General features: G+C 39.4%; 1 non-coding gene across 1 annotated transcript; it reads right to left on the reverse strand.

The window, feature by feature from the left end:
* Nucleotides 1–24128: 24128 nt before the first annotated feature.
* LOC138387863 (U6 spliceosomal RNA) lies at nucleotides 24129–24232 on the reverse strand. The gene has a single exon (XR_011233998.1). It is a non-coding gene; the product is annotated as a U6 spliceosomal RNA (small nuclear RNA).
* Between the last annotated feature and the right edge of the window lie 653 nt (nucleotides 24233–24885).

Consider the following 24885-nt stretch of genomic DNA (forward strand, 5'->3'; position numbering starts at 1 on the left):
ATCTTACTGATAAAGGTTCTGGTCAACAGTGGGCTATTAGGAGTAAAGTTTTTAGAAAATCAAAAGTTATACATTGATTTTTGACTGCACAGGGCATCAGTGTCCCTAAGCCCTGTGTTGTTCAAAGGTCAACTGCAAATAGAAAACTATAAAAGCTCCACCAAAAACTCTTAGGATTGATAAACAAATTCAGTAAAGTTGCAGGATATAAAATAAACATACAAAAATCAGTAGTGTTTCTATACAGCAACAATGAACTAAGGAAAAGGAAATCAAGAAAGCAATCCCACTTACAAGAGCTAGGAAAAAAAAAAATCTATGAGTAAGTTTAACCAAGAAGGGGAAGATCTACAAGGAAAACTACAAAATACTGGTGAAAGAAACTGAAGTGGACACCAAAAAATGGAAACACATCTCATGTTCACAGATTAGAAGAATTAATATTATTAAAATGACTATACTGCCCAAAGCCATCTATAGACTCAATGTAATCCCTACGAAAATCCCAGACGTTCTTCACAGAAATAGGAAAAAGTCCTAAAATTTGTATAGAATCACAATAGACTCCAAATAACCAAAGCAATCCTAAGCAAAAAGAACAAACATGGAGGCCTCACACTACCTACATACACTACATAGCTACAGTAACCAAAACAGCATAAATAGACATATAGAGCAATGAAACAGAACAGAGAACCCAGAAATAAATCCATGTATTTACAGTCAACTGATTTTTTTTTTTTTTTTTGAGACAGTGTCTCACTCTGTTGCCCTGGCTAGAGTGCCGTGGCATCAGCCTAGCTCACAGCAACCTCAAACTCCTGGGCTCAGGCAATCCTCCTGCCTCAGCCTTCCGAGTAGCTGGGACTACAGGCATGCACCACCATGCCTGGCTAATTTTTTTTTCTATATATTTTTAGTTGTCCAGATAATTTCTTTCTATTTTTAGTAGAGACGGATCTCGCTCTTGCTCAGGCTGGTCTCAAACTCCTGAGCTCAAACGATCCACCCTCCTCAACCTCCCAGAGTGCTAGGATTACAGGCATGAGCCACCGCGCCCAGCCTACAGTCAACTGATTTTCAACAAGGGCACCAAGAACATTCATTGGGGAAGGGAAAGTCTCTTTAATAAATGAAGCTGGGAAAACTGGATATCCATATGCAGAAAAGTGAAACTAGACCCCTATCTCTCACTATATATAAAAATCAACTCAGAATCAATTAAAGACTTATATGTAAGATCCACAACTATGAAACTACTAGAAGAAAATACAGGAGATATGCTTTAGGACATTGGTCTGGGCAAAGATTTTATGGAAAAATCTCAAAAGCACAGGCAAAAAAAGCAAAAAGGGACAAATGAAATTATATCAAACTAAAAAGCTTCTGCACTACAAAGGACAATCAACAGTATGAAGAGACAACCTGCAGAATGGGAGAAAATATCTGTGAACTATTCATCTGACATGAGATTAATATCCAGAATATACAAGGAACTCAACTCAACAACAAAAAAAATAATCTAATAAAAAAATGGGCAAATGAGCTGAACGGACATATCTCAAAAAAGACATATAAATGTCCAACAGATATATAAAAAAAATTCTCAACATCACCAAGTATTAGGAAAATGGGTCAAAACCATCATGAGATACAATCTCACCCCAGTTAGAACGGCTACTGTCAAAAAGACGAAACAACAAATGCTGGCCAGGATATGGAGAAACAGGAACTCCTATACACTATTAGTGGGAATCTAAATTAGTATGGCCATTGTGGAAAACAGAATGCAGATTCCTCCAAAAACTAAAAACTTAACTATAACATGATCCAGCAAACTCACTAGTGGGTATTCATCCAAAGGAAAGGAAATCAGCATATCAACGAGATATATGCATCCCTACGTTTACTGCAGCACTATTCACAACAGCCAACATATGGAATCAATCTAAGTGTACATCAACAAATAAATGGATAAAGAAAATGTGGTGTGTATACACAATGGAATACTATTCGGCCATAAAAAAGAATAAAGTCCTGTCACTTTTGGCAACATAAATGAGCCTGAAGGACATTATGTTAATGGAAATAAGTTGTATGTTAGTAAGTTATGTTCTCTCTCATATGTGGGAGCTAAAAAAATTGTACTCATAGAAGTAGAGAGAAGAATAATGGTTACTAAAAGTTGGAAAGGGTGGTGGGAAAGGATAGGGAGAGGATGATTAACAAATACAAGCTCAAGGTCAGGGGTTCGAGACCAGCCTAAGCAAGAGCAAGACCCCATCTCTACTAAAAATAGAAAGAAATTAGCCAGACAACTAAAAATATATAGAAAAAATTAGCTGAGCATGGTGGCGCATACCTGTAGTCCCAGCTACTCGGGAGGCTGAGGCAGAAGGATTGCTTGAGCCCAGGAGTTTGAGCATGCTGTGAGCTAGGCTGACGCCACGGCACTCTAGCCTGGGCAACAGAGTGAGACTCTGTCTCAAAAAAAAAAAAAAAAAAAATACAAAATCACAGCTAGATAGGAGTAGTAAGTTCTACTGTTTTATAGCATGGCAGGGTGACTATAGTTAGCAACAATTTATTGTATATTTTCAAACAGCTAGAAGAGAGGATTTTGAATGTTCTCAAAACAAAGAAATAACAAATATTTGAGATGATGGGTATGCTAATTACCCTGATTTGATCACTACACATTATAGGTGTACATATATCAAAATATCACAGGGTACCTCATAAATATGTACAATTATTGTGTCAATTTAAAATAATAAAAGCAAATAAATATATATACACACATTAAGTCCAATATGGCAGTACAAGGAGAACACTGATAAGCATGAATTTCAATAGGATTTGTGTGAAATAAAGTTAATTTTATAGACTCAAAAATAATGAATTAGACCCCATCTCATAACATATATAAAAATTAACTCAAAATGAATCAAAGACCTAAATGTAGGAGCAACTATAAAACTCTTAGAGTAAAATATAGGCATAAATCTTCATGACCTTAGATTAGGCAATCCTTCTGACACCAAAATCACAAGTAACAAAAGAAAAAAATAAATTCAACTGTAGTGAAATTCAAAACTTTTGTGTATCAAAGCATACTATCAAGAAAGCGAAGAGACAACCCACATAATGGAATTATTTGTAAATCATGTATCTAATGAGAGTCTAGTATCCAGAATATATAAAGATTTTTATAACTCAACAATAAAAAGACAAATAACAAAAATTGGCAAAAGATTTGAATAAGCATTTCTCTAAAGAAAATATACAAATGGCCAGCAAGCTCGTGAAAAGATACTAAATGTCATTAGTCATCAGGGAAATGCAAATCAAAGCCACAGTGAGATACCACTTCACATCCACTAAGATGGCGTAACAAAAAAAAAAAAAAAAAAAACCCCAGATAATAACGAGTGCTGGCAAGGATGTAGACAAACTGGAATTCTCATGCATTGTTGGTGGTAAGGTAAAATAGGAAAAACAGTATATACATTTTGGAAAACAATGAAGTAGCCTCTCAGAAAAGTTAAACACAGGGTTACCACATGACCCAACAATTCCATCATATATATATATACCTAAGAACTGAACACGTATGTCCACAAAAATTTGAAGACAAATGTCCATAGCAACATTATTCATAATAGCCAAAAAGTAAAAACAACCCAAATATCCATCAGTTGCTGAATGAATAAAAATGTAGTATGTCTATATAATGGAGTATTATTCAGCCATAAAAAAGCAATAAGGTCGTGAAGCATGCTACAATGGATAAACCTTGGAAATATGCTAAATGAAAAAAGCCAAACACAAAAGGCCATATAGTATATGATTCCATTTATATGAAATATCCAGAATAGGCAAATCCATAGAGATAGAAAATAGATTAATGGTTGCCAGGTGCTGGAGGGAGAGAGAGTAGGGAATGACTGCTTAATTGGTACAGGGTTTCCTTTTAGGATGATGAAAATGTCCTGGAATTAGACAGCAGTGATGGTTGTATCACTTTGTGAATATACTAAAAATAACTGAATTATATACTTTAAAAAGGTGAAATTTATGATATATGAATTATATCACAATAAAAAAATAAATTTAGGCTGAGTGTGGTGGCTCACACCTGTAATCCCAGCACTTTGGAGGCTGAAGTGGGAGGAATGCTTAATGCCAGGAGCTCAAGACCAGCCTGGGCAACATAGCAAGATGCTATCTCTACAAAACATTTAAAAAATTAGCCAGGTGTGATGGCAGGCACCTGCAGTCCCAGCTACTTGGAGGCTGAGATGGGAGGATCACGTGAGCCCAGGAGTTTGAGGCTGTAGAAAGCTCTGATGGCAACACAGAACTCTAGCCTGGGTGACAGAATGAGACCCCATTTCTTTAAAAAAAAAAAAAAAAAGCCGGGCGCGGTGGCTCACGCCTGTAATCCTAGCACTCTGGGAGGCCGAGGCGGGTGGATTGCTCAAGGTCAGGAGTTCGAGACCAGCCTGAGCGAGACCCCGTCTCTACTAAAAATAGAAAGACATTATATGGACACCTAAAAATCTATATAGAAAAAATTAGCCGGGCATAGTGGCGCATGCCTGTAGTCCCAGCTACTCGGGAGGCTGAGGCAGTAGGATCACTTAAGCCCAGGAATTTGAGGTTGCTGTGAGCTAGGCTGACGCCACGGCACTCACTCTAGCCTGGGCAACAAAGTGAGACTCTGTCTCAACAACAACAACAACAACAACAAAAAAAAAAGATAAAAAACAGAAACTAAATTAAAAAAAAAACCTCGATTATATCAACTGTTCTTTCCATAACAGTCAGAATGAATTGTTTAAAATACAAGCTTGATGATTTAATTCCTCTGCTTGGAACTTTTGAGATGGCTTCCCATTTCACTTGGAATAAAGTTCAAAGTCTCTACCTTAGCCTATGATGCCTTACAAAATCTACTTCTCTGAATTCTCTGCCTATTACTCATCATCTACCTCTGTACCCCCACTGCAGCCATACTGGCCTTTTGGCTTTTGGTTAGCGTGCCAACCACTCTTCAGCCTCAAGGTCTCTGTCCTTATTCTCTCTTCCCTCTACCTGGAAACTCTTCCCCCAAGATAAATGTAAGCCTGGCACCCAAACTTCATTCAAATCTCAACTCAATGTCACTTCCTTAAAAAGGCCTTACCTGGCCGCCCTACCCCTTTGTTAGGAAATAGGCTAAGAGACATGAAAAGTTTCAGAGGTTTTCCAGAGCTTTGGCTTGAAGGAATCTGTGGACATGTTAGTTCACAGAATAGAAGCTGCTTCCAACAAGGGAGGCATTGTCAGAGCACGTCTGCAAAGCAATGTTTCTTCTTTGCTGCCGGCCATCACCTTGAGCTTTTTTGTAAGGCAGAAGCTCCGTTTGGGTCCTTGGTGGAGAAGCTGATTAAAAATGCCTGCCCAGCAGATAATGTGCAGCTGGAACGATCCTAGACTTCAAGGCTATTCCTGCTTCACTCCTGACTACATGTCTCTGTGTTTAGAAGTAGTAGATTAGAGTAGTACACAGACTCAGTGTTCTCACTTTATACATTTTATCTTTAATTTGTATGCTCAGCTAGGTCTGTTTCTAACTTAGGGCATAACATGCTTATCTTAGAAAAATTTTATAACCGTCTATTCTTGTAGACAGAATTAGGTAAGGCTCCCCTGGAAATCTCAAAAAATGGGCTGTACACATAATTCTCTAACAAAAGACAACTATTTGCTGTAACAATAAATACTGATGTGGGATTTCAGTCGGTGTCTCACAGCTCACAGGAATGCTGGAGACCCCCTAATTGCCCTATTATTTAAACTGCACTTTGTTTCCATCTCAATCATTTCTCCATCTATATTATTTCTTTATTTCCTATTATTTCCAAATCCCTTGTGACAATCCTGCCTTGGTGCCTGTTTTGCTGGGAGAGTAGCTAACTCCCAGCACCCCTTCCCTATTTTATTTTCCTCATAACATTTATCAAACTCTGACCTATTATATACTGAATCAATATAATTATTTATTTTCTGTCTTACTACATTATATAAGCTCCATGAAAAAAAAGCTTTGGTTTTGATCATGGTCACACTCCCAGAACCTTAAATGGTGCTTGCCAACGAGGAGCTTCTCAATATAATCTGATCAATGAAGGAATAAATGAATTTGATAAGATATAAAAGAAGAGAAAATTGTAACTAGGTCCTTGGGGTGTCACCATATTAACAGATACCTCTCACCTGCTCCAGGTTAGGATACAGCACACGGCAATAGCTGCAATATCCTTGTTTCCTCTGCATCTCGAATAACCAAAGTCAGAAGGCTACTGTCCTTAATACTCAAACTGAAAAAAAAGAAAAATGGCCAAATCATGATAATTCCTTACTATCATGAGGAAAATGGCTATGATAATTACCAGGAAACAGAAATTCACTCTTGGGTCCTCCCAACTCCTGTTTCCAGTAAGCTATTGAATCAATCAGCAAGTCCGGAGTAAAGATGAAAACTATCCATCTTCTGAAAGAACAGCGTGTTGCCAATAAGTGAAGATTAGATAACTATAATTTTTTTATCAATTTTCTGATAACTCATTAGAAATATTAGAAATTGATTTGGGGGGGGAAGGTGGGAAAGGAGTGAGGGATAAAAATCCACCTATCAGATACAATGTACACTATCCTGGTGACGGGTACACTGAAAGCCCTGACTTCAGCATGATACAATTCATCCACATACCCCATAAAGTTTTTGAAATTAAAAAAAAAGAAATTGATTCAGTAAAAAATACAGTATTCAATTTGTACAGACAAATTACTACTGCTAAAATATTACCATAGTATATTTTCTAGACTCTAATGGAGCTCATTAATTTTCCCATTATGTTTCTATACAAAATTCCAGATTATCTGAACTCTGAGTGTCATATATAATATCTACTTCTCTATCATAAGAGTAAAGATACCACACAGCATCTTCTGCTTAGTTCACAAAGAGGCAGATTTTAAAATAATTTATCCAACAAAGGTGCTAAAAATCAAAATAAGTTAGCCTCTGAAATGAAAGACATTTCTGACAATTACATACACCAAATATATATAAGAAATTTTTTCCTACCGGTGTTTTGAGATTTCTCTGCAAATAGTTTCCCAGTTTCTACCTATCTAAGATTATAATCCTTCAACATAACATACTGCAGTGGTTCCCAAACCAGGCTGATGCCAAAATCATCTCTCAAATTCTGAGTTAATAGAGCTTAGACCCTAAGATTCAGAATTTTTAAAATTCTCCAGGTAATTTTGATGCTCAGCCAATTTATTAACAGACATGATGTATGTATAGTTTATGATTATTGTAAGTAAAAAATTTAATACAATGCAGTGGGTTTTTTTTTTGCTGTTTTATTAAACTGAAAATAGAACTGCAAATAATTTTGTCAAGTTTCTAATCCTAATTGTTTTAAACATTTTTTTCTGTTGGAAAATATCTAACAGAATCATTCTATAATGTGTTATGAGTGTTTCTCAATAGGATTTTTCTGTAATGAAAAAATTTAATCATTAAAACCAATAACTAAAAAATGAAATCATAGCCTTAAAATCAATAAGATGAGAATACAAAAGCTTCATTAAGTCTAAATCTTATCATAACAATCACTTACCTATTACTTTTTATTATGAGAACGTTTGATGTTCTGACTTCCCACATTTATGGGGAAAATTAATCAATTAAACCAGTCTCTGAAATAAAGAATATGTAAGATATTACTTAAAATTTGGTCTTTTTGCCCATTAATTTACTTCACTTGTTAACCTGAAGCAACAAAAAGAAACAAAGTTTTATTTTGTTTTATTTTTTTGCTGCTTCTCACGCCCTGCTCCAGGGAGAAAGGAGCCAAAGTTTTATTTTAAGTTGTAATTTATAGATAAGGCAATTTTCAGGCTAAGAGAACCCTAGAGCTTAAACCTAAACTTTGAAAATCACAAATTAATGAAACTGTTAATTATTTACTGAAAATATAATTAAAACATTCATTGAATGAAAGACAAAACGAAACTATGAATCTACAATCACACACATACAAATTAAATACTTAAAATTTATTTATTTATTTTTTTGAGACAGAGTCTCGCCCTGTTGCCCGGGCTAGAGTGAGTGCCGCAGCGTCAGCCTAGCTCACAGCAACCTCAAACTCCTGGGCTTAAGCGATCCTACCGCCTCAGCCTCCTGAGTACCTGGGACTACAGGCATGCGCCACCATGCCCGGCTAACTTTTTCTACATATATTTTAGTTGGCCAGATAATTTCTTTCTATTTCTAGTAGAGACAGGGGTCTCGCTCTTACTCAGGCTGGTCTCGAACTCCTGACCTTGAGCGATCCACCCGCCTCAGCCTCCCAGAGTGCTAGGATTACAGGCGTGAGCCACCGTGCCCAGCCTTAAAATTTATTTTTTATATCTTTAACCCTTATGGTCTTTAAACCCTGTGGCACTATCACCTGCTCTATCTATCATCTCTAGTGCCACAATGACGGTGAATTACAATGAACCAGAAGCATGTGTTGGCATTTTTAAAAATTCACTACACAGTGGCTCACGCCTGTAATCCTTGCACTCTGGGAGGCTGAGGTAGGCAGATCATTTGGAGCTCAGGAGTTTGAGAACAGCCTGAGCAAGAGCGAGACCCCGCCTCTACTGAAAAAAAAAAAAGAAAGAAAGAAAGAAAGGGAGAAATTAGCTGGACAACTAAAAATATATAGAAAAAATTAGCCGGGCATGGTGGCTTCATGCCTGTAGTCCTAGCTACTCGAGAGGCTGAGGCAGTAGGATTGCTTGAGCCCAGGAGTTTGAGGTTGCTGTGCTAGGCTGATGCCACGGCACTCTAGCCCGGCAGCAAGAGTGAGACTCTGTCTCAAAAAAAAAAAAAAAAAAAAAAAAATTTCACTTGTCAGGACCCCATGTACTTACCAAATTAAAATCTAGGCGCAGAAGGGGGCAGGTACGCATATTTAAATTGCCCAAGGTGATTCTGACATAAGTTGATACAATGATATCAGTTATCATTCTTTATGAACTAGTAAAATTCCTTCTTATTAAAAGGATCATTTCTTTAGGGTCTGGGATTATTTTACTTTGCATGACTGAATGGTTCTTTTTACACAAACTCTGAATTCTATTAGAGCCTGGTATTTTTATAAAGTAAATTATTTACCTTGAGCAGAAAAGGTCAGGTATTTCATCAGCTATATTAGTCCTGGAAAATATCTGTAAATTAAAACAAAACTATTTTTTTAAAAAGTTAAGTCCCACAAGTGTTTATCATTGACCCAGGTACCCCCAAGTCATATGTAAGTTTGAAAAGGGACACAATTATGTTTCCAATAATAGAAGAAAACATAATAACTTTTGAACTCAAAGCACCTTACATACTATGACTCACTGAATCTCACACTATGACCTCCTAAGGTGCTCTGTAGTAGAGTGACTGTGGGAGCCTACCTAGTCCACCATCAAACACGGAAGGTCTCTGGGTTCCTGGGACAATAGCTATAAAAGAATATAAGGCACAACTGTGCCTCTGATAAGGTTAAGAACGAAATGTTGTCAAATCCAAAGTAAGCTTCACGAGAAACACTTAAAAAGTACATTTTAATGTACTTTTAATTTCATTTAAAAATATATAAAATTAAGTTTGGGTCCTGGAACAACCACCCAACTCTCAGGTACCATGTTAGTTTTAATGAAAAATATTGTCAATTCTTTATCATCTGTCTCTAGCAATGCACAATTAAGCAGAACAGCGGGGTTTTTTTATTCCTCTGCATTATTGTGGGCAAAGTGTTGCCTCTTATCCAGGATCAATGGTTAACAAATTCCAACATTTGGGCTCAAAATTTTAAGCACCGACCCTATGCAGAGCTCCATGCTAGAAGCTTTAAGAGATGAAGACAAATACGAGAGAAGCGTTCTTGCCCTCAAAAATTTTAAAATGAAATTGGGTAATTAATGCAAAAGAAGGAGGTGCTGCCTGAGAAATGCCTAAGCAAAAATAGTAAGCGTTAATGGGTTTGACTGCAAAGTTTAGTTTTAGCTGAAGTGGCCAGAGATGCCACAGTGGATAGGGTTTTTTAACCAGATACTGGAAAATGGGTAGGATTTGCTTACACAAAGGTATGCCAATTAACAAACAAGCAAAGGTACAAAAGCAGGAAAGCGTGAGGTACATTTGGAGATAAGTCAACAAGTTCAGCTGAATCTAATAAGGTTTTATATAAGAATTTAAGGGGCAAAAAAACAAGAAAAGAAGATTGAGTTTTGACAAGGTAGGATTCAAAAGCAGACTAAAGAATTTAGACTGTATCTTTAAGTAGTGTGGAATTTCTTTTGTTAATAGGTATACCCAAAGAGTGCTTTAAGAAAATTCTGGAACAATGATTCTCTCCCATTCAAAGGAGCTTTTCAAAGGGCAAGGAATGTACTGTTAACTACTCAGCACCATTTCCTAGAATACTGGAGAATTAGTTAATACGCAAAATATCCAAGTTCAAACAGTCAGTATCCCTTAAAGCCGAGCCTCATTTATGCTTATAAAATAGGAAAACACACATTTTAATTTTTTCTTTAGAAATTACTTTTATTAATTTTTATTACAAAAGTAAAATATTATTATAGCACAATTATAAAAATAAAGAAGAGATTAAAAATCAGCCATAATCCCACTACCTACTATTAACATTTGTCATATATTCTTCTTGTTCTCAACATGTTTTTACAAAAATGGAATGGTACTGTATATTCTATTCTGTAAGCCCCTTTCTCATTTAACCAAATACAGTAAGTCCCTTTATATGCCATTATATATATTTCCAAAATAAAATGTTTAATAATTGCAGAGTATTTCATTTAATCGGGGTAAGATAAAAGCCCTCTTACCTGAAAAGAACAGGTAGTTGGCAAATTAACTTCTTAGTCAATAAGATGATTTTTAAAATACTTAGACACATAACCTTAATATTTTATTATTTAACACATATAAATGTATATATGTTTGATTTATGGTCAAGTTGGGCTTTTTTGTTTCCTTGGTATTTTGGGTTTCGGGTTTGGGTTTTTTTTGTGTGTACAGGTTAGCTAGCGTTCCAAGTCATGTTTTTTCATAAACTACATCGTAATTCACCCTGGAGTTTTCCATTTTCATTGCTCTAAAGCAGGGCAAGAATCAAAAGGCATTTTCAAATCTGAAAGCAGAATTAGGGCTAAGATTTTTTCCCAACCTTTTACAGTTGTCACACCTAGTTAAGTACTTTTACTGTAACAAAGCCTTTTTTTTTTTTTTTTAGTCCAAAGCATTCAATTTATTTTTCATAAAAATAATAATGTATTTAAAACAATAGTATTCACCCTCTTATTTCCCTGGTTTATGTAACATCTAAAACTGCATAAATCCATCTGGGGCAGTGAACAGCTTTCTGAACCACCAGAGATGACTTCAGTACAACTGTCTCAGAAATGAAGTTGCATTTTGTTTTGTTATGGAATATTTCTTGCAAACCTGAGATCTGTACCAACTACAGAGGTAAACACCAATAAAAAATATTGCTGAAATGAGTCTGAAGTTGTAGTGTGTTTCTCAAACTGAGTGCGACACTGTAATAAAAGCTAACAAAATCCAGAATCCTCATGGGAAATATTTTTCAATTGCCTGACTAGAGAGACATGAACTTAATAAAAAATAAGTAAGAAAGACAATAGTAGGGCATTCAGGTTTTTGAATAGAGCAATCTAAATTATGTCTAGCAGTAGGGAAATAACTGCAAAGCAATCACAAAACAATGGCCAAATGATATGAAAAGACCATCTTTATTCAGTGTCAGTTTCTCTACACAACGCTAGTAACTAATTTTCTATTTTCCAATTTTTTGGATTATCCACACTATGCTGGCTTTCCTCTGGTGACAAGCATTATCCTGGACACCTCCATTCAGTCTTAATAAAATAATAATAGCTAACATTTAGTGCGTACTTAATCTGAGCCAGGCATCCCGTCAACAGCTTCATAATGCATTATCTCATCTAAATAACAAATAGCTTTATAAAGTAGGCGCCAAGATAATTCCCACTTAACAAATCAGGAAACTGTGGTTTAGAAAGAAGAGGTATCTTGTCACAGGTCTGTCTCACACCAATAACCAGTGTAGCTGGGGTCTGATCCTAGCTCAATTTAAGCAGTTATGTTTTAACACCTCTTAAATTCCATAAAAGGTTTCCTTTCTGTATTTTTAGGAATGCTAATTGATTGTTTTAATATTAGGTGAAAACAAATAATTAGGAATCTAATTTGCTGCAATAAACAGTGTCACTATTTCAGAGAAAAAAATAAAACCTACGTTTATTTCAACTGCATCATTGCTCTCATTCTAAGTGCTGACGGTACCTTGGATTATTGACTTTCAAAATTATTTAGCATTACACACAGGAAGCAAAATATTTTATATTGCAACCCAGCACACACATACAGGCACACATGCACAGTTAAAATATTTTCACAAAACAATACTCTCGCTACATGTAATGCATTCTAGTATTTTCTATGCTATCTTATTTCTTTTTTTAAAAATGCTCGTCACTGCCCACGAAATTAATTTCACAACTCACTAATGGATTGAAAACTGCAGATTGAAGAAATAACGACTTCAAATTTTTAAGCACAGTAAATAATACTCTACGAAAATCGATTATCATCCCCGAATTCAGCTTACTTCTATCCAAATCACCGACCACTGCAGTAATACTTTATCAAATCTCTAACGAGTTGCTTTCTTGCCTTCTGTGCTTTGGGTTCAAATGACACAGAAAAAGTCTTCGATGTATTAAATGCAAAAAGGTCAAATAAATACCCCTTATGTAACATACGTATATATGTTTATATATTCATCAAAGAGAAAGGAAAGATACACCCCGAATTGTTAATAATTTCTCTTCAGGATGAGATTGCTACAGGCTTTCTCCGTTCCCCCAGACCCCCAGCATATAATTGCTGCTTAAAAAAAAAAGAAAGAGAAAGATAACTTCCATTTTGAGAAATAAAAAAACGTTTTAGTCCCTTGAACACCAGTATCTTGTTATGCATTTCTTCCACGAACTACCAATAATCATCGCGTCGGGTAATCGCAGGAGCTGGAAAAGGGCCTTCTTAGAAGCAAGTAAAAACGATGGCGTAGTATGACCAGATTTACACAACTGTTGCACGACGGTAGTAAAATTACCATTAACACAAAAATCGAACGTTTCCAAAATAAACTCTACTCGCCAGAGACTGGTAAAGGCCTAAATCTGGGGACAGTTGGACACAACACAGGGCACTGGGGGAAACGGGTGTGTGGACAGGTGGCTCCGGACCTCGGCCCCACAGGTTGCCCAGACAACTCTCCGCGGGGACGTAGCCCTAAATCCGATCTCCGCAGGCCGTCCCCTCCCCAGACCCGGGCCCAAGGCCTCGTCCGCGGGCCCCTCCGACCGCGCGCCCCTCCGACCCCTGGTCCCAGACAGAAGCGCAATTCAGCCTGCGCCCACCTTCTCCCCTCGCCCCAGCCACCTCGATCCCGGCCCGGAGACGCCGATCCCGCTCACGCAGCAGGGGCAGAAAACAAACTCGGGGTGAGGGGAAGCCGAGGACCTGCGCAGCGGTGCAGGAACCCGGCAAGCGATCAGCGCGTCTCTCCCGAGGAAGAAGGCGCCCAGGGCGCTAGGCGAGCAGGCTCCGCCCGCGGGCGTCGCCCCGGTCCGCACCGCCCCGGTCCGCACCGCCCCGCCCCGTCCCGGCCGCGGCACTCACCTCCGCGGAGGCCGCCCTGATTCCTTCCGGGCCGCGGTGGAGACCGAAGACCAGGCTGGGTGCTCGCCCTTCTGATTCCGGGTCTGCGGCGGCGCTCGGACCCCCGGCCGTCCAGAGAGCCGCGGCCCTCCGCCCACGGAGCCAGGGCTGAGAGCCGCCGGCCACTCCGGCCTGGAGGGGAGCGCAGAGCCGGAGCGCGTCTCGCAGGACACGAGCTCCCAGTAGCGACTGGACTCACGCAAGCATCCAAGGCAACGTGGCGTTGCAGCCCCGATGGAGGTTTGACGTCAGGGAAGGTGCGAAAACCGGGCCCCTTCTGACGCAGGAGCAGCGGGACCGCCCCCTGCCCGCCCACCCACTCACTCGCCCAGGCGGAGGAGCCCCTTTCCTCCCCGCCAGGATCTCTTAAAGCGGACACTTCCTCCCTGGTCAGGGCCCCACTCCGGAGTTTATGAAATCAATCCTGTTCCAATCACAACGACTAGGCTCATAGCGCAGTTAACATGCCAGATAAAGACCAAGGTTTTAGCATTTAAGGTCCAAATAAAAATTGCTTGCCAATTCAAAGCAACATCTGAATGGAGAAAAGAAAATGGGGCTAAGAAGGCTGGCTGTTTGCGCTGTTCCCATGCGTTGCACAGTGAGGTGCATCTCACAAAAAGCTCCTGTTGAATGAGCGCTTACTCTGTTGTAAGGCACTGTTTAAGGTTTATGTATACATTCCTGCATTTCTCTTCTGAGTAACTCTACGATGACTGCTATTATTATCCCTCTTTGGCAAATGAGAAAACCGAGGCTTAAAGAAGTTAGGTATTCAAAGACTTACACTGCACATTAAAGTGTTCTGAATATTAACAATCATTTGGTCATACAATTGTATTTTCTTGCTATCCACTATGAATGTATGAGCAAAAACAAACAGTTTAAGTGTAATGGGGACACAAACCTAAATCACACTACTGAATATATGATCTTTGATAAGAAAAATAATCATATTTAAAATGCAGAGGGCTCTGTTGGAGAGCTTATATCTAGTGTAAAAATAATCTTAGAATGAGCTACCTTGTTCTTTGGTTGTTGCTGTTATTACCGTTTCCCGTTTTTAATGAGCTTGTGATTTTTTTCCCTTTTTCCTTTTTATTGACTTGTCCGTTGCTTTTGCTTCCATTGTTTGCATTCTTTGTGTATTTCAGCTCTTGCCTCCCCCACTACATCTTTCTTTCACTTTAAACCTGGGCTGTTTCAACCGTTTGACTCCTTTAGATTTAACACACCAAAACGTACTGATTTCTTTTAAGGCAAGCTCTTTCCATATCCCAACCTTCGAATTAGTGAAAGAAAACTCACTTTCTATTAAGCCAGCCACCATGATGTTATGTATTTCACATGTGCTTTAACATCTCTGAAATTATGATGCATATTACAAACTCTGATCTCTTAATGTTGTTGACCTGGTAGCAGTGCAGACATAGTTGTCATTACCTCCACATACTAAAACTTGGATGTTGCTGTGCGGATTGTCCTCATTTCAACTGAGTTATAAGCGCATTGTTTAATAAAACCCACAACCCTAAGAGGAAGGGAATTAACAGACATAGCAGTCTCTCAAACTTGAAGAGAGATTTTCCTACAGAAAGAAGATTTTCCTGGAGAAGATTATATTCCTAGGACCAAAAAGAGATTCCTCAGCATTTAGAGAGAGATAGGACTGGCTAAGAGCTATTAGACTTCTGGGAGCCCTGAGTTGCTCACCAAGTACATTAGTTCTTAATGCATTTTGGGAACCTGTATCTAATAGTTAAATAATGAGCCTAATCACCCCTTTAAAAAAAAGTGAAATAATGTGAGTATTATTCCTGATAGCCTGATTAGTCAATTACAACCCCCTGTAGGTTTCAGTCCAAAGCACCACGAAGAAGGAAACAAGTCTGGATGTTACCTGAAAACCTGCAATTGACATCTTCAGGCTAGATCAAGAACATGCCAGCATCAAAACTTAAAGAATAAGGTCAGCTACTTGGAAGAAATCCTGGATTCAATAGCGGAGCACTCTTAAGATGTGCTGCATCATTAACATTTTTGGTGACACAGAAGACAATACTGTATAGAAAACCACAGCCATCAACAACTGATTTAAAAAGTGGTTCACTTCCCTGTTCCAGGTGGATGACAAAAAACAAAAAAAAGAAAGAAAAAAGTGATTCACAAAAGTTGAGCTCGGAATGTGAAGAAGTTTCTGGAATACCTTTAACCAATTTTACTTATATTCCCCCCGTTTGTATTTTTTTTTTTTTTTTTTGGAGACAGTCTCGCTCTGTCTCCCTGGGTAGAGTGCCGTGGCGTCATCGATCGTAACTCACTGCAATCTCAAACTCCTGGGCTCAGGTGATCCTCCTGCCTCAGCTTCCCCAGTAGCTGGTACTACAGACACGAGCCACAATGCCCGGCTAATTTTTCCATTTTTTTGTAGAGACGGGTCTTGCTCTTGTTCAGGCTGGTCTCAAACTCCCGAGCTCAAGCAATCCTCCCGGCACTGGCCCCTCCGAGTCCTAGGATTACAGGCGTGAGTCACCCACCCAATCATATTTCCCTTTTTATGCATGCACAAGATTGCTACGTAATAAATAAGCTGTCTTGAAGTCTGAGAGAGCTCTTTTATCAAGTCTGAAATAAAAATGCTAAATTACAAAAAATCCTTGTTATAGTTTAGTTGGTAGAATTTTTCTTCAAACATGATGCTATCATAAAACATTAGAGGGAATACCATCCTGCATCAGATTATCAGTCCATCCAGACCAGAATTCTGTCTAGTCGCAATGGGTACATTTTGTGGGAGAGCATAATTACCTACAAGGTTAAGCTCAAAAAGTTACAATTTCCCCCTAATCTTTTATTAACCCATTACAGATATAAACACATTTACTCAGCAAATACTTACTTAAAGGACCCTAGGGATCAAGACTGGGCTTTAATGCACCCTATTTCCTTCCTAACATAGTTGGTCTAAGGAGAAGAAAAGCCTCCTACTTACGTGTTATTTCATGTTCTTCCTTCTTTAAAGGAACAATAAAAGCTGCTCTTTTATGTCTAGAAATCATTCCAATAATGCCTATATTTTGTAAGCTGTTTAAATTGACATTTGGCTAATGTCTTAAGGAAAAGGTTATAAGGAAAACCCAGATCTCATTGCAGAGTCATAAAAGAATTTAAATTCCATCAACTTAAGAGTCTGGGTTATTTTTCCCCAAAATTCTATTACTGTGTACCTCATTTTGCCTATTCACAGTCAAGCGAGGTCATTATGAAGCTTCTACCCATTATTAGCATTTCACCTCTTTAAAGAATACAGTGTCATCTTTAAGCATAAAGGGATTCAATCATATTTAAATCATAATTTAACAATTAACACAAATGATCCCAAAAATCTCCATTTTTGTCTTCCTGATTACTCCATATAAGATAGTCAAAAATTTCATTCACAAGGTAGAGGAAAGATGGTGGCGCTAATGTCCTCATATCACTGGTTGTTGGAACAAAAAGGTTGATGGAAAAAATACAAGTTAAAGTATATGACTGGAGGTGGCTCACGCCTGTACTTCTAACACTCTAGGAGGCCAGTGGGAGGATCGCTGGAGCTCAGGGATTACAAATCAGCCTGAGCAAGCGAGAGACGCGAGACCCGTCTCCACAAAAGACAGAAAAATTAGCCAGGCGTCGTGGCGCGCGCCTGTAGTCCCTCCCAGCTACTCGGGATGCTGAGGATCGCTTGAGCGCAGGAGTTTGAGGTTGCAGTGAGCTACAATGACACCACTGCACTCTACCCAGGGCGACAGAGCGAGACTCTGTCTCAAAATAAGTAAATAAACAAAGTATATGCCTTAAAGTTGCAGAGGTATACTGTGGATTATATGGAGAATGGCAGTATAACTAGTGTGGGGAGGAGAGTGCAGGGGGAGATTGTGCAAACGAATTAAATCCTCATCTATAATATAGAAATTTAATATGTAACATCTGTAAAGTCAGGAAATCACTAAATACCAATATAAATCTTTTTTTAAAAAATATAAACATAAGATGATCCACCAGAACTAAGGAAAAGATATATTTTTAAAATAGTTGCTACTGCTTATCAAGAGTAGATAAGATAGATCGCCTTCTTGGAGATCATTTGCGTGTCTATGTGTCTTACTATACCTGTACAAGACAAGCCCACGGTATACATTTCTAGAACAAATGGTGTGGCAGGCAGAATAGGTGGACACCATATGGAGATGGTGAGTCCTTAGACTGCTCTGGGCTTAATAACTGGCCCCAGCAGACAGTGGCCACTGCCTGAGATGACACCGTGGGTGTTGGCAGCTTACTGCTTGATGGCTACTCCTTGTGCTGTTTTTTGTCAGCTATTACCATGATTTCCCAGGAGCTGGAAAACCATCGTCTTCCCCCATCTGCTCTGTAGAGTGCCTCGAAGAGCGCCAAGCTGTGGAGATTGCTGTATAGATCACCATGTACAGTGCCAAGCGGCAGTGGGCAAAGGAGTAGCAGGAGCGAGGGACTACAATTGTAATATCACGATAACATTTTCCCCCACATCAATTTAAAATTACATGCAGTGAGATTTTATCTTCTCCATTACAGTCTCCCCATCCTATTCTTCCTTCAATCTAGTCTTTTCTACGTTTACATTTTGTGGATATGTTTGTAATACACCTTCACATAAAAACATAGCTGGGGTATTTGTTTCCAATAATTCTTTACCAATGCTTAACATATTCTATTCCTTTCTCTTTTTTCTTTCTTTCCTTTCCCTCTTTTGCTTCTACTCGTTTTTTTCTCCTTTCACTTTTCTTGCTAGTAGAAACACAATCTGTAGCCCTCAAAGATAGTGCTTTTAACTTTCTGGTGATAATCAGGACTGAAAATGCTACTAACTTCCACTTGTTCAATTCTTTTATTCAAAAGTCATCCAAACATACGTCCTCTAGAATTTTAACTTTACAGAAAGAACTACTATTCCCTTTTTATATGATGAGTTCACCAATATGAAAACTATATTCTTTTCCTCCATTTAAATTCCCAGATGTTTTCTTTAGTTAACTTGGAACAATGTAGGTCCGGCACAGCAGCTTACGCATACAGTCCCAGCCAATCCAGGGGGCTGCAGCAGGAGGATCACTTGAGCCCAGGAGTTCAAGATTGCATTGAGCTACGATCCAGCCACTGCACTCTAGCTGCGGTGACAAAACTAGATCCTGCCTCAAAAACAAAACGAAACAAAACAAAACAAAAAAAAACCTTGCGACAATATAAAATTATCCTATTTCAATATATGTTGCTATAAGGAAAAATTTAGAGGCCAATGTAAATTTCACATATCTTATTTTTAAAAATTAATTGGTGGCATTCAAATATTATGATATGGAAAGAGCTCCAGAAATTTTTGTTAATGTCAAAGCACCACAGGGTCAATTGTATTAACTATATTTTTTAATTTTCTTTTTTTCAGACAGAGTCTTGCTCTGTCCTCCCAGGTAACCTGCAGTGGTGTCATCGTGGCTCACTGCAACCTCAAACTCCTGGGCTCAAGTGATCCTCCTGCTTCAGCGTCCCGAGTAGCTGGGACTACAGGTGTGCTCCACGATGCCCAGACAGTTTTTCTACTTTTAGTAGAGACAGGATCTCGATCTTGCTCAGGCTGGTCTTAAACTCCTGAGTTCAAGCAATCCTCCTGCCTCAGCCTCCCAGAGTGGTAGGATTACAGGCATGAGCCACCACACCTGGCCAATTTTCAGTATTCTTGATGCAATTGAAGCCATTTAGAACTGGGGAACTGCCTCTCTCAGGTTTAACCAATTCCCAGAGATAACAACTGCCTGCCAGCACACCTTTGCTATGCAAACCAACCAATCCCCAGTCCTTAGTTCCTAACCACCTCCTCTATCAGACCTCTAGAGTCCAGGACTCTACGCTCTGTCCTGATGTCCTGATCACTACGGTGCCAAGTACCAGACCACCAGGGGCCAATCCTATAGCTCAGAATCCTTTGAAACCGCTCAAACTATCCAATCCTAAATTTATACCACTTGCTTATCTTGCTTCGCTCACTGCTTCCCAAGAAAACCGTAATAAAAGCTGCAGCAGCACTTCCCCACCCCCTCTCTGCCCGTTCATCTGGCTTTGGCATCTCCCCATGTGGTGTGCTCTGCCTTCTATGTCTAGTGGAATGAGCAAAATAAAAAACTTCTTCCTTCTTGGCAATCATTTGCGTGTCTATGTCTTTTACTATACCTGTGGAAGACAAGCCCAGGGTATACATTTCTAGAACAAATGGTGTGGCAGGCAGAATAGGTGGATACTATACAGAAATGGCGAGTCCTCAGACTGCTCTGGGCTTAGTAACTGGCCCCAGCAGACAGTGGCCACTGCCTGAGATGGCACCGCGGGTGTTGGTAGCTTACTGCTTGATGGCCAACTGTTTCATGGCTACTGCTTCATGGCTACTGCGTGTGCTGTTTTTTTGTCAGTTATTACCATGATTTCCCAGGAGCTGGAAAAGCGGAGTCCTCCTCAAGCTGCCCTGTAGAGTGCCGCGAAGAGCGCCAAGCTGTGGAGATTGCCATATAGGTATAGATCACTGCGTACAGTGCTAAGCAGCAGAGAGGGAGAACAGCAGAACTCTCGGCACATGACAAGCCCGTCCCACCCCCGCACTGAGACCTGACCAAACTCTAGCATGGCTCCTAGCAGAACAGCTGCCTCCCTAAGGTATCCCAGCCCCGCTTATAATGCCTGCCTAAGAAAGTGCAACATTGACAGGAAAATTTACTATTTGTTCTAGTCAGGTTTTCTGACCTTCCTTTCTTAGGGCATTTACTAAAAAGGACTCATAATTATAAATATGTACCTCTTGCAACTCAGAAGCATTTTTCTCAAGGACCTGAGAGCCATTCCTTTGAAATGTAATCATCAAGAAGGATAAGGCCCCAGTCTCCCAGTCTCTATGGGAAGATAGAAGCCTAACTTAGATACCTGTCGACTAGAAGACACAGCTGGCCTAATCACTTTTATATTGACCAATGCTTTGTAATTTTTCGTAGGAGCATGGAAGTAATTTAATCTGGCAACATTATTAAGTATATAATGTACACACTTAAATCACAAACATGTTCACAAGTGTACATATATTGTTTCCTGAATAACACACTGAAGAGTCAAAAGGGATATAAGTCCAGGTATGGTGGCGCATGTCTGTAGTCCCAGCTACTCAGGAAGCTGAGGCAGGAGGATCGCTTGAGCCAAGGAGTTCGAGGTTAAGGGGAGCTAAGATGATGCACCTGCACTCTAGCTGGGGCTAACCCTGTCTCAAAAACAAACAAACAAAACAACAACAACAGCAACAACTCAGTGACTCCCCTCCAAGGAAGTAAATTTCCAACACCCTCAACTTAGACTCGAAAGGGGAAGTAACCCTATAGGTTGAAGGGAACCTACCACATTTCTTGCGATACCGCCGGGGGCAACACCATTTACCCTTAACAGCAACTCATTTCCTATTCCCCCCCTCAGAGTCACCAGACTTTACCAATGGTGGGTTTTGATCATTTGCCTCATAATTTGCCTTTCTCAACGTCTTTCTATGGCATCTTTTAAAGCTCAGCACAACTTCCTTCTCAGTTCATCCACCACCGTAAATCTGTTAAGAAGGGATCTACTCACGAACTGGGGTATTGAAATTAAAGGACGAATGAGTCCTAATTTACAATATCTAGTCTTTCTAGATAAAGAGGTTGCCTGTGTATGACAAAAGCAGAGTTTAGTAAACTAATACATTGGGTAGACTTTTGAGTTAAAATTCATAGAAAAGACTGTTCTTAAAAATACTTACTGAAGTGAAATTGTTAAAATCCCCTCTAAGCATTACAGATGTTTAGACCTGTCCACTGGGTTGGTAGAGGGTAGGAAGGGGAAGAGTTCTAGGCTAGAATGTTCCTACTTAGAGGACATTTTGAAATTATAGCTTTTGTTTTGAGTGTGCATTCAATGGTACTGTGTATAGTGGAAAGAAACTTAAGTCCTATTTGAAACATCTAGTCTTTCTAGATGTTTAAAAGTGCACACAACAGGCCGGGCGTGGTGGCTCACGCCTGTAATCCTGGCTCTCTGGGAGGTCGAGGCGGGCGGATTGTTTGAGCTCAGGAGTTCGAGACCAGCCTGAGCAAGAGTGAGACCCCATCTCTACTAAAAAATAGAAAGAAATTAGCTGGACAACTAAAAATATATAGAAAAAATTAGCCGGGCACGGTGGCACATGCCTGTAGTCCCAGCTACTCGGGAGGCTGAGGCAGTAGGATTGCTTGAGCCCAGGAGTTTGAGGTTGCTGTGAGCTAGGCTGACGCCAGGGCACTCTAGCCTGGGCAACAGAGCGGGACTCTGTATCAGAAAAAAAAAAAAAGAAAAGAAAAGAGAAAAAAAAAAAGAAAGGAGAGAAGTATGCAGATATACTTTACATTTTGATGATAGCTATTGATGTAGGTGCATCCTTTTGACTATACTATAAGAATACATTAAGTAATTCAATAGAAACATACCTTCTTGCTAATACTTCAATGGTATAGATCTGATAATGAATTCTCTTAGAAACATTGCACTAAGTGTACTCTGTTGCTTTATGTTTGATTTTAAATTGAGCATTAAGGGAATGTAGTATTTTAATCGGAACTCTGCCAGTACTTTTATCTAGAGGCCTGTTACCATTTTTGTCTTCTATGAAATTTTCGTCCCAAGAAAGGCAGGATTACATTTTTTCCTAACAGATTGAGTTGGTGTAGTGTATTCTTGGTTATCAAAATACTCACACAGCTTTGGGATTTTCGACTGGTAAATATTCATGATGTGTGAAAAAGCATGAGGCATACTGTACTATCTCAATCCCATAAAATTGGATGTTGTGTATGTGTCAGGATCTAGAAGGACACATCCAACTGTAAACCGCTTGGGATTGTGGATGACTTTGTTCTTTGCTTCTTGTGTTTTTCAATTTCCTATATTGCATATATTAACTTAAAAAAAATAAAGGTTATTTTAAAAACTTGAAAAAAAAAGAAATTCATTATGCCCCCAACGAACTCCTCCCCAACTCCTCCCCTCATGTCTATGTCCCTCAGTGATTCGTCTGACTTCCTGGAGTTCCTCTTCCTTCTTCAACCTAGCATTCATTCAACTAAGGACTTAAATCAACTATTAGACAAAATTCCTTCTTTTGTGGGCAACAAACTCCACAGGTACTGGACCTACATGAGATGCAGATTTACTTAAGGTGGAAACACATCTTTCCATACCCCTCCTTAAGTTCCCCAGTATCATTTAAAAACAGAGGGGCTGGGAGAGCCACCCAATAATCCAAGATTTATTAGACAAAAAAACCCCATTTCTTGTCTTTGCAACACTCCCATTCTGGCCATTACAAAGCCAAAAGGAAAAGGGTATTGGTTTGTACAAGATCTGAGATCTATCAATAAAATTGTCAAACAGATTCCCTGATGCCTAACCATACTACTACCCTGTTTATGATCCCTTTCAATACCCGGTATTTCACCGGTCATTGATTTATGTTCAGCTTTTTTCAGTATTCTTCTTTATAAAGAGTCTCAGTACTTGTTTTTCTTTACCTGGGAAAAGCAACAATATTTCTGGACTGTTTTATGCCACAACGATTTACTGAGGCCCCTACTTACTTCTCGTGCACAAATTTAAGGGACTTAAATTCCCAGGAAACTGCACTATGTAGACGATCTTCTGTGTTCTGACAGTTATGACAGTGCTCTTTCTGAACAATGAATACCTTCTCAAGGCATTAGCAAAAAAGGACCACGAGGTGGCTAAATACAAAGTTCAATTATGCAATCTATGTGTCTGATATCTGAGTCATGACATGGCAGCCTCAGGAAAAACTGTCCCCGCAGATGGAGCTTCTACTATTCAATAGTTTCCTCTCCCAGAAACAAAAAGATAAAAGAGGATTTTTCGAGCCTTGTGGAAACTGTAGAATATGGATACCTAATTTAGCTATGATTGCCTCACCCTTTTTTGCCATGACAAGGGGATCATCTCGCCATCCAGTCATCTAGGACCCTCTACCCAAAGATCCTTCTGAGAATGTTACAAGCTTTCTGTTTTCGCGTACCACGTTTGTCCCTCCCGAAGCTGTGAGCTCACCGTGAGCTCAAAGACGATTGCGGTCCTGATTGCGGTCCTGATAGAGGAGGATCATTTCTTTTTTTTTTTTTTTAATTTTTTTTTTCATGTCATCCTTGCGCAGGGGCCATGCTAATCTTCTCTGTATCGTTCCAATTTTAGTATATGTGCTGCCGAAGCGAGCATGAGGATCATTTCTTTGTTCAAGAATATATGAGCTGCTGCACTCCCCTGCTAGAACCTCCCAACAGGGTCTCAAGGGCTCTCTATTTTCACCCTCCCACTTTTGGGCTTCCCAATTTGTCTCTATGTTTTTCTGTGTGGCAAGCCAGCTTCAAGAAGGCTCTTGGCGCTCCAAAGCCCACAAGCACCCAGCACCTTTGAGCATCCTCCCTGCCACCAAGACGCCCAAGAGGAAGGTCAGCACAGCCCAACCGACACTGAAGGAAGAGCCCAAGAGAAGATCGGTGCGGTTGTCAGCCAAACTTGCTCCTGCAAAAGTGGAAACAAAGCCAGAAAAAGCCCCAGGGAAGAATAAATCTTCAAACAAAAAAAGTGCAAAGGAAAGGGAAAGGGAGTATAGGACAAACAGACCAAAGTAGCTAATCCAGAAACTAAGCATAACGAAGATACTAAAAATGAGGAGTGTCCAGCGTCTAAAGCAGGAGAGAAAGAAGGCAAGTCCGATTAGTATCACATACCCTGTCTTAACAGTGATCCCTGCTTCCCTTCCTGTACCATCCAGGGGAATATGTTTATCAACTACTGTATTTGTAGATACACAGGTAACTCTAGAAATATTTTTGAGGAAGGAATCCCACCTCATTTCATCTTTAAGT

This window comes from Eulemur rufifrons, chromosome 1 (genome assembly GCF_041146395.1).
Source record: "Eulemur rufifrons isolate Redbay chromosome 1, OSU_ERuf_1, whole genome shotgun sequence".
Lineage (NCBI taxonomy): Eukaryota > Metazoa > Chordata > Mammalia > Primates > Lemuridae > Eulemur > Eulemur rufifrons.